The sequence below is a fragment of the Trachymyrmex cornetzi genome, unplaced genomic scaffold, assembly GCF_001594075.2.
Source record: "Trachymyrmex cornetzi isolate Tcor2-1 unplaced genomic scaffold, Tcor1.1 scaffold1665, whole genome shotgun sequence".
NCBI lineage: Eukaryota > Metazoa > Arthropoda > Insecta > Hymenoptera > Formicidae > Trachymyrmex > Trachymyrmex cornetzi.
This window is the reverse complement of record NW_017296272.1, coordinates 23276-30174: the sequence shown is the minus strand read 5'-3', so window position 1 is coordinate 30174 and position 6899 is coordinate 23276. Positions and strand designations below refer to the sequence as shown.

Sequence of the window (6899 nt, the reverse complement as noted above, 5' to 3'; positions counted from 1 at the left end):
AAAGCAGCAAACATGTTTAGTAGAGATGTAAGCGGTGCTTTGAATTTTTTAAGTGAAGAGCGAAATAATGATGAATATCGAACAACAGCGACATTTGTAGAGATTATAGCCAAATGATTTAATATCATTACGTCACGTCATGCAATACTTGCTTTAGGGAAAAACCCTAAAAATGAAGAAATGTATAAAAAAAACCATACATTTTTTACAGTTATGCATCGATTTATCCTGTAACATGCAAATCGGAAACAAGGGTACATTCAAACCTGTACAAACCTGTACAAACTGGTCTTACTTTAACAACCACATCATATATACAACCAACTGATTATTTAATCAAAGAACGCGGTTTTGCATACGTTTTAGGAGCTAGGTTTTCGAATGATTTTGTTGAAAATCTCTTTTCGAATATTAGGCGACGATTTCCAACACCTAATGCATTGCAATTCAAGCAAAGTTTAAAGAATATTACTGTTTCCCAATATTTACAAGATATACGAAACACTAATTACGAAACAGATAATGGTGTTTTATTGGGTGATTTTTTAAAACGTTCCCCAAAAAAGTGTTCGAATAAACAATTTGAAGAAATACCTAATATAATACCACCTAAACCTGACAACAAATTAATAAAGTTGGACAGACTAGAATTAAATTCGTTATATTATTTATGTGGTTACATTATACATAGTATAATTAAAAATCAAAAGACTTGCGAAAAATGTATTGAATCTGCTGGATCCAAAACATACGATTCTAAAATTGAAAACAGATATTCACGACTTGTTAGTCTCAAATGTTATAGAAAGAAAACATTTTTTATAAACGATAAAACATTCGTTTTTTTTCTTAAACTGCATATTATTATTAAAACATATTTACCTTACATTGAGCAAAATAAATTGTGATATTGTTAAATTTTTCATTACAAACATGGAGAACATTAAATGCGACACATTAAAAAATTGTCACGGTTTATCCAACAAAATTAAAACTCGTTTTATTAAATTTAAGCTAAGAAAAAGTTGTCAGTCAGAACGATTAAATAAACCTGTTTTTAATAGCAAAACTATGGCTATGCATTCATTAATAAAATAAACATTTCAAACTTATCTCATTTTATTGAAAGATGTTAGATTTTTGTTTCAATTGCATTATATTTTATAAGCAGTTTACATTCAATTAATATATTAAATTAAAATATTGAATGTTTTTATGTTGAATTAAAATATATTTAATGATTTAGTCATATGAATATATTGCTTTGTTTATGAAGATTTTAATAATGAATATATCATTTTGATAAAATATTGTATTTTGTGTATTTTATTTTTATTTCATTTTTTGTTCCATCTATAAACATATTGTATTTCTATTATATACTTTTCGTGTGTGTGTGTGTGTGTGTGTGTGTGTTCCTTAATAACCTATCCAATAATTCTTATCTTCTAATTATACTCATAATCCTGTTCTCAGTAAAAGAATTCATTTTACGTTGCGCACGTGTGTGCAGGTTCCCTTCCACATACTCAGTCATCACTGATTGGTTCCGCCATTATTCATCCAGCCAATCAAAAATAGTACAAGATTGGCGCAACTCTTACTTCTAGGGACTCTAGTGGGCACCAGCTCCATTCGGATGATCCGGTGATCGGATAGTTCTCCTAAGGAGCCGGCGTCCACGTGCAAACCCTTGATTCGCTGAGCCGCCGCGGGGGTCGCCCACGTGAGGTCTATAATGGACTCCCCCCGCGGCCCCACGAAGGTGCTGACCCGGCCCTGGTTCAAGAGTACCAGGGCTGCGTTCAGAAACGTCACCTTGCGGGTGATTGCTAGGAGGCTGGGTGAGTGAAATGGTAGGGATAAGGTACCCTCTCTAGTGTGTACATTTCTGAACGGCCCTAGGTGAGTGAAATGGTAGAAAAATGGCGCAGCGTAAAAAACGTATTCTAGCTCTTGCGATTGCTGCAAGTGATAAATTATTGAGAGACATCATGCTGAATATGGATAGTGAAGAAAGTGATGAAAGTGACAATGACGAAGAAATTTTTCCGAATATCTTTGAATTTATTTTCACATTGAGTGCCTGTATAAAGCCAATTGGAATTTGAATCCTGTAATTCTTTAGCTATCTGTCGCCACACTACATCATTACGAATTTTGGGACTTTTAAATAGTGACTGATTTGTTTTCCACAAATGAATTAGCTTTTTTACAGCGTAGTCATCTTTCCAAGACGCAGCTGAAATAATAATAGGGAAAAATCAATGAAAAACTTAACATTAAAAAACGCGGTGATTATTATTACTATTTTTATTAGTAATATCCTTTTACACCGAGCACTTGATACACTTACGAACTAATAAGTTTCTATTAAATAATCTTAATTTCGGCATATATTTAAAGAATGGTAAACAAAAATGTTCTAAGTTGATACAACATGTGTCAAGATGATTAAATTAAATCATGTATACACGTCATTAACACACATCGCCGAAATTAAGATAATTTAATAGAAAGTAGTTAGTAAGCGTATCAAGTACTCAGTGTAAACAAGATCATAGCATACCTTGAGAATTTTCAAGTGTATCCCCTTTTTTACAAACATTGGAAGCAACATTACTTGTTGATGCTGCAATAACACAACATTAAAGAAATGTAGAGATGATAAAGAAAAAATACAAAATTTGCATCACAAAACAAACCTGTTGTACATAGATTATTGTCTTTTACACATTCGTTATTAGTTTTCGTAAGTTGCAATTCTGTTAAACTTTTAATAGTAGGTATAGTAACAATGTTCTGATCTAAAAAAAATTATGAATATTTAATCAAACATAAATATGTATTCATTGAAACATATAAGCCATGTATCGATAGTGGCCCATATTTTTTGCAAATGAATATAGAAATAGAAAACACAAGAGATGATAGATAACTTCAATGACCTAGTGTACATCAAGCACTTGATATTGTACTAGCTAGTAAACTTTCTATTATATTATCTTAATTTCAGCGATACATGTAAACATATACATGATATGACTAATTTAATTAATCATTTTGATACATATTGTACGGGAGTAGTACACCATTCTTTATGCATTGCCGAAATCAAGATAATTTAATAGACATTTACTACTTAATACGCGTATCAAGTGTTCCTGTAAACAAGGTCAATAACCCATAATATTAGATGTTTTGTGCAAATAAATGCAATCAAGTTAGACATTATATTCAATTAATTATAATTACGTTTAAAGATAAATATTTTGCAAACAAATTGATTTACCAAAGAACACTATACAGTTATTACACTTTAACGGGACTTCATTCGCAACATGAAAAAACCTTTATTGTACTTCATCGTAAATTATAATCGATTGAAGTAAAATATATTTTACTTACTTTCGGGATTCCATAATATAATCTGATTTTCTTTATTAAATTGCAATAAATTTTTATTTGTAGCCATGTTTCCTAGCTTTGACCGCGTTCAGCAGACACAACAGTTTTGCAACCGTTTTGTGATTCTTCGCTGCTTTAAATCTAAAAGTATAATCCAATCAGCGCAACGAATCATAAAACGGTTGCAAAACTGTGGGTTTGCTGAACGCAGCCTTTATGTGGCCACTCGATCGAGAGACTTTCCACCCTACAAAAGAGCAGGGTGCAAAAGTCTCCCGATCGGGAGCACCCGGCATGTTTCTGAACGGGCCACCTAGGTAACGCTGAGGTACTCTCAACTGGTTTCTGAACGGCATTCGGGAGCTTGGGTGCTCCCGAGTGTGGTATCTGAACGCAGCCCAGGCCGAGTCTCGCCGCCCACTGCAGGGTGCTAACGCCCCTGGAGTCTGTGGAAGGGGAACCCCACTCTGTAGAGTGGGCGGTAAAGTCCCCTCCCACGATGACTGGTCTGGGGGAGCGATGGTGGATTTGCTCCCCCAGGGACTCCAGGGCCTCCCCGTACTCCTTCCTGCCGAGGTGAGGAGGGAAATAGCATCCTACGACATCGATAGGCCCCCACTCCACGAGGAGGAACCCTTCTCCCGCCGATATGGGAATCATCGGCGGGGTGCCGCGCGCGTGCAGACAGGCCATCGCCACCCATCCCAGAGAGTCCCCCGCCCAGTTGGGGTGGTTCTCTGGGATGTAGTACGGGTCAGCGGCGATGGCCAGCCCTCCCCCCCACTCGGCGAGGCACTGCGTCATCATGGCCTGCGCCCCCGCCGAACGAAGAAATAGTTAATAGTACAAGGAATATTATTCCCTATCTTAAATGTGAAGAAAAGCAATATGCAAGTATATTGTATTAAACGTTAATACTTTTTCAAATAATTTAGAAAGTAGTGTATCTACAAAATATAAGAAAAGCAAGAAGCCACCTATAATGTCAAATTCGGAATCAGAGACTCACGTTGTTAAAATAAAGACTGAAAAATAAGACCATGTATAAACTTAAGTCCATGTATAAACAGAATTATTAATGAAAGAACAAAAAGCCAAATATCATGTAACGAGACTCAAGTCGTACAAAATTTAAATTAAACTTTTGAAATGCCTAAGTTTATGAAAAAAGGAAATTTTATTAAATATAACACTTTAAAAAAAAAGAAAAAGGGTCCTAAGAAACATAATTTAAGAGGCTCATGATCAAAATCTATCGAAATTAAGAAAGAATATGACATAATCGGTGATATCCGTAACCTCAGATAAGGAAAGGAAAAAGTCTTCAGAAACATGCAAATTTGTCAAGAGATTTAGATTCTAAGTTTAAAATTAAAAGTGAAAATTCAACGAACGATATAAATGGTATTTTTCGAATGATATAAATGATATTTTCCGAACAATTAAACACGATTCTGAAGGATCTCAATATGAAATACAATATATCAGCAATATATATGATTCAAGTAATTTAGATCTTAATTATGTATCAAAAAAATTTAAAAAGAAAAAAGCGCTTGTAATATTATCAAATTCAGAATTAAAATTTCTTATTAAAATTGAAAAAGATTGAATTAAAGTTTTTTATAGAACTGACTAGTCTTATCCATGTAATAAGAAAAATGCACTAAATGAAAATATACAGAAACAAATATTTTTATAATTGTACGATCAGTTAGCGTTTAATAAAAGCATCAAACAATAAAACGAGATAACTATATATAGGATTAGCAACAGCATATAATAGGAAACATAAAAACATTTTATTACAGATACAGAATATTGTAACGTATACACAATGTAATTGTCATGTACTCCGTGGCAAAAGTCTGTGCTGCAACCATAAGCGGGGAGCACAGATTCTTGCATAATGCATAACATGTAATGCATAAGAAAATGTACCAATCAGTCTGTTTCGTGGAAAGAAAGGAAATAAAGGACTTTGATTGGTTTATTTTCTTATGTATTGTGTGTTATGCGTTATGCAGGAGTTTGTGCTCCCCGTCTGAGGCTGCAGCACAGACTTTTGCATAACGCATAGTGCATAAATGAATGAACTAATCAGAATCTTTTCTCCTATTCCATGGAAAGGAAGAATTTCGATTGATTGATTATGCACTATGCATTATGGTGGAAGGGATAGCATGGTATGCACAATTTGCAACTTTCCTTCTCTGAATCTCCGACCTTTCTATCTATGAATGTCGATAAAAGCCAATGTCAATCTTCATAGTTATTTGTACTTTCAGGTGCACTGTCCACATCAATATTAATTATGCTTTCTGACAACCTACAACCTTGCGAATAATCGGATTTCAAACTGGCGCAGATGAAAGGAGGTTTGCTCTTATGATGTAGTTGAGTGACGCAACATCTTATTTCCTGACCAATCTCCACTGACTCACCTAACCATTGCTCTGTATTATCTGGTTTTGGAATAGATACGGTATATATTTTGTGTACCAATATTACAATATAGTCCAAGTTCTTCTTATTCACTATACCTGCAACATAATATCAGTTGTCATATCTACATATATACAGGGTATCCTATTTTTAATAATGCATTATGATTTCTCGAAAACTATGGTAGATATAGAAATATCAGTAAGACCATTTTCTAAAGTACTGATCTGAATAGTAGAGATTTAAAGTTTTAAAAAGCTTTTTTAAACATCTCGTTACGATAACTTTCACTGAGTTATTGCTTTTTAAAAATATTAAAAATTTGTGCAAAAATTTAGTGGCCCGTTTTTTTGCATTTGAACGTATATATACAGGGTGTCCCAAAATGGTCGGGACACCTAAATAGCTCGGAAAATATAAGTTTTACACAAAAGTGTTTCAGACAAAAGTTATATAGTTTAAAAATATCTATTTACTAATCCAATCAGTTTGACCTTGGGTTGCGTAGCCAAGGTCAGGTCAAGGTTACATTGATTTTCTTAAATGGAACACCCTATTTTTGATTCAAGAATCTAATAGCTGATGTCGAGAGCTTTCCAAAACGCTATAATGAAATATTTTTTCATGAAGTACTTTTCAAGTTATAATGCTTCAAAGTTACAATATCGCCGGCACTAGCATTACCCAAGATATGTAATACCACGCGGAGGTTGCCCAGGCGGATTGACATGTCTTTTGTGCTCGGAGAAAGATTGGAGAATAATGCAGCCAATGAAGGTACGTTATGTTTTTGCTACGTTGTTTTTGTTTGTGCGTTACCTGAAGGTCAAGATTCACGGACCACCAACCGATTTCGCCTTGACTGGCCAGTCTCCAGAATTAAATATTTTGGGTAATGCTATAATGCCGGCGATACTTTGAACATTATAACTTGAAAAGTACTTCATAAAAAAATATTACAGCGTTTTGGAAAGCTCTCGACATCAGCTATTAGATTCTTGAATTAAAAATAGGGTGTTCCATTTAAGAAAATCAATGTAACCTTG

General features: G+C 34.2%; 1 long non-coding RNA gene and 1 pseudogene across 1 annotated transcript; one reads left to right on the top strand and one right to left on the bottom strand.

Annotated features, from left to right (window-relative positions):
* Nucleotides 1-1659, top strand: part of LOC108759084 (uncharacterized) — a 2903-nt pseudogene extending 1244 nt beyond the window's left edge.
* A 397-nt stretch (nucleotides 1660-2056) lies between these two features.
* LOC108759086 (uncharacterized) lies at nucleotides 2057-2831 on the bottom strand. Its single transcript, XR_001939983.1, has 3 exons — nucleotides 2706-2831; nucleotides 2570-2632; nucleotides 2057-2242 (listed from the first exon to the last, which is right to left on the bottom strand). It is a non-coding gene; the product is annotated as an uncharacterized LOC108759086 (long non-coding RNA).
* Nucleotides 2832-6899: the final 4068 nt, after the last annotated feature.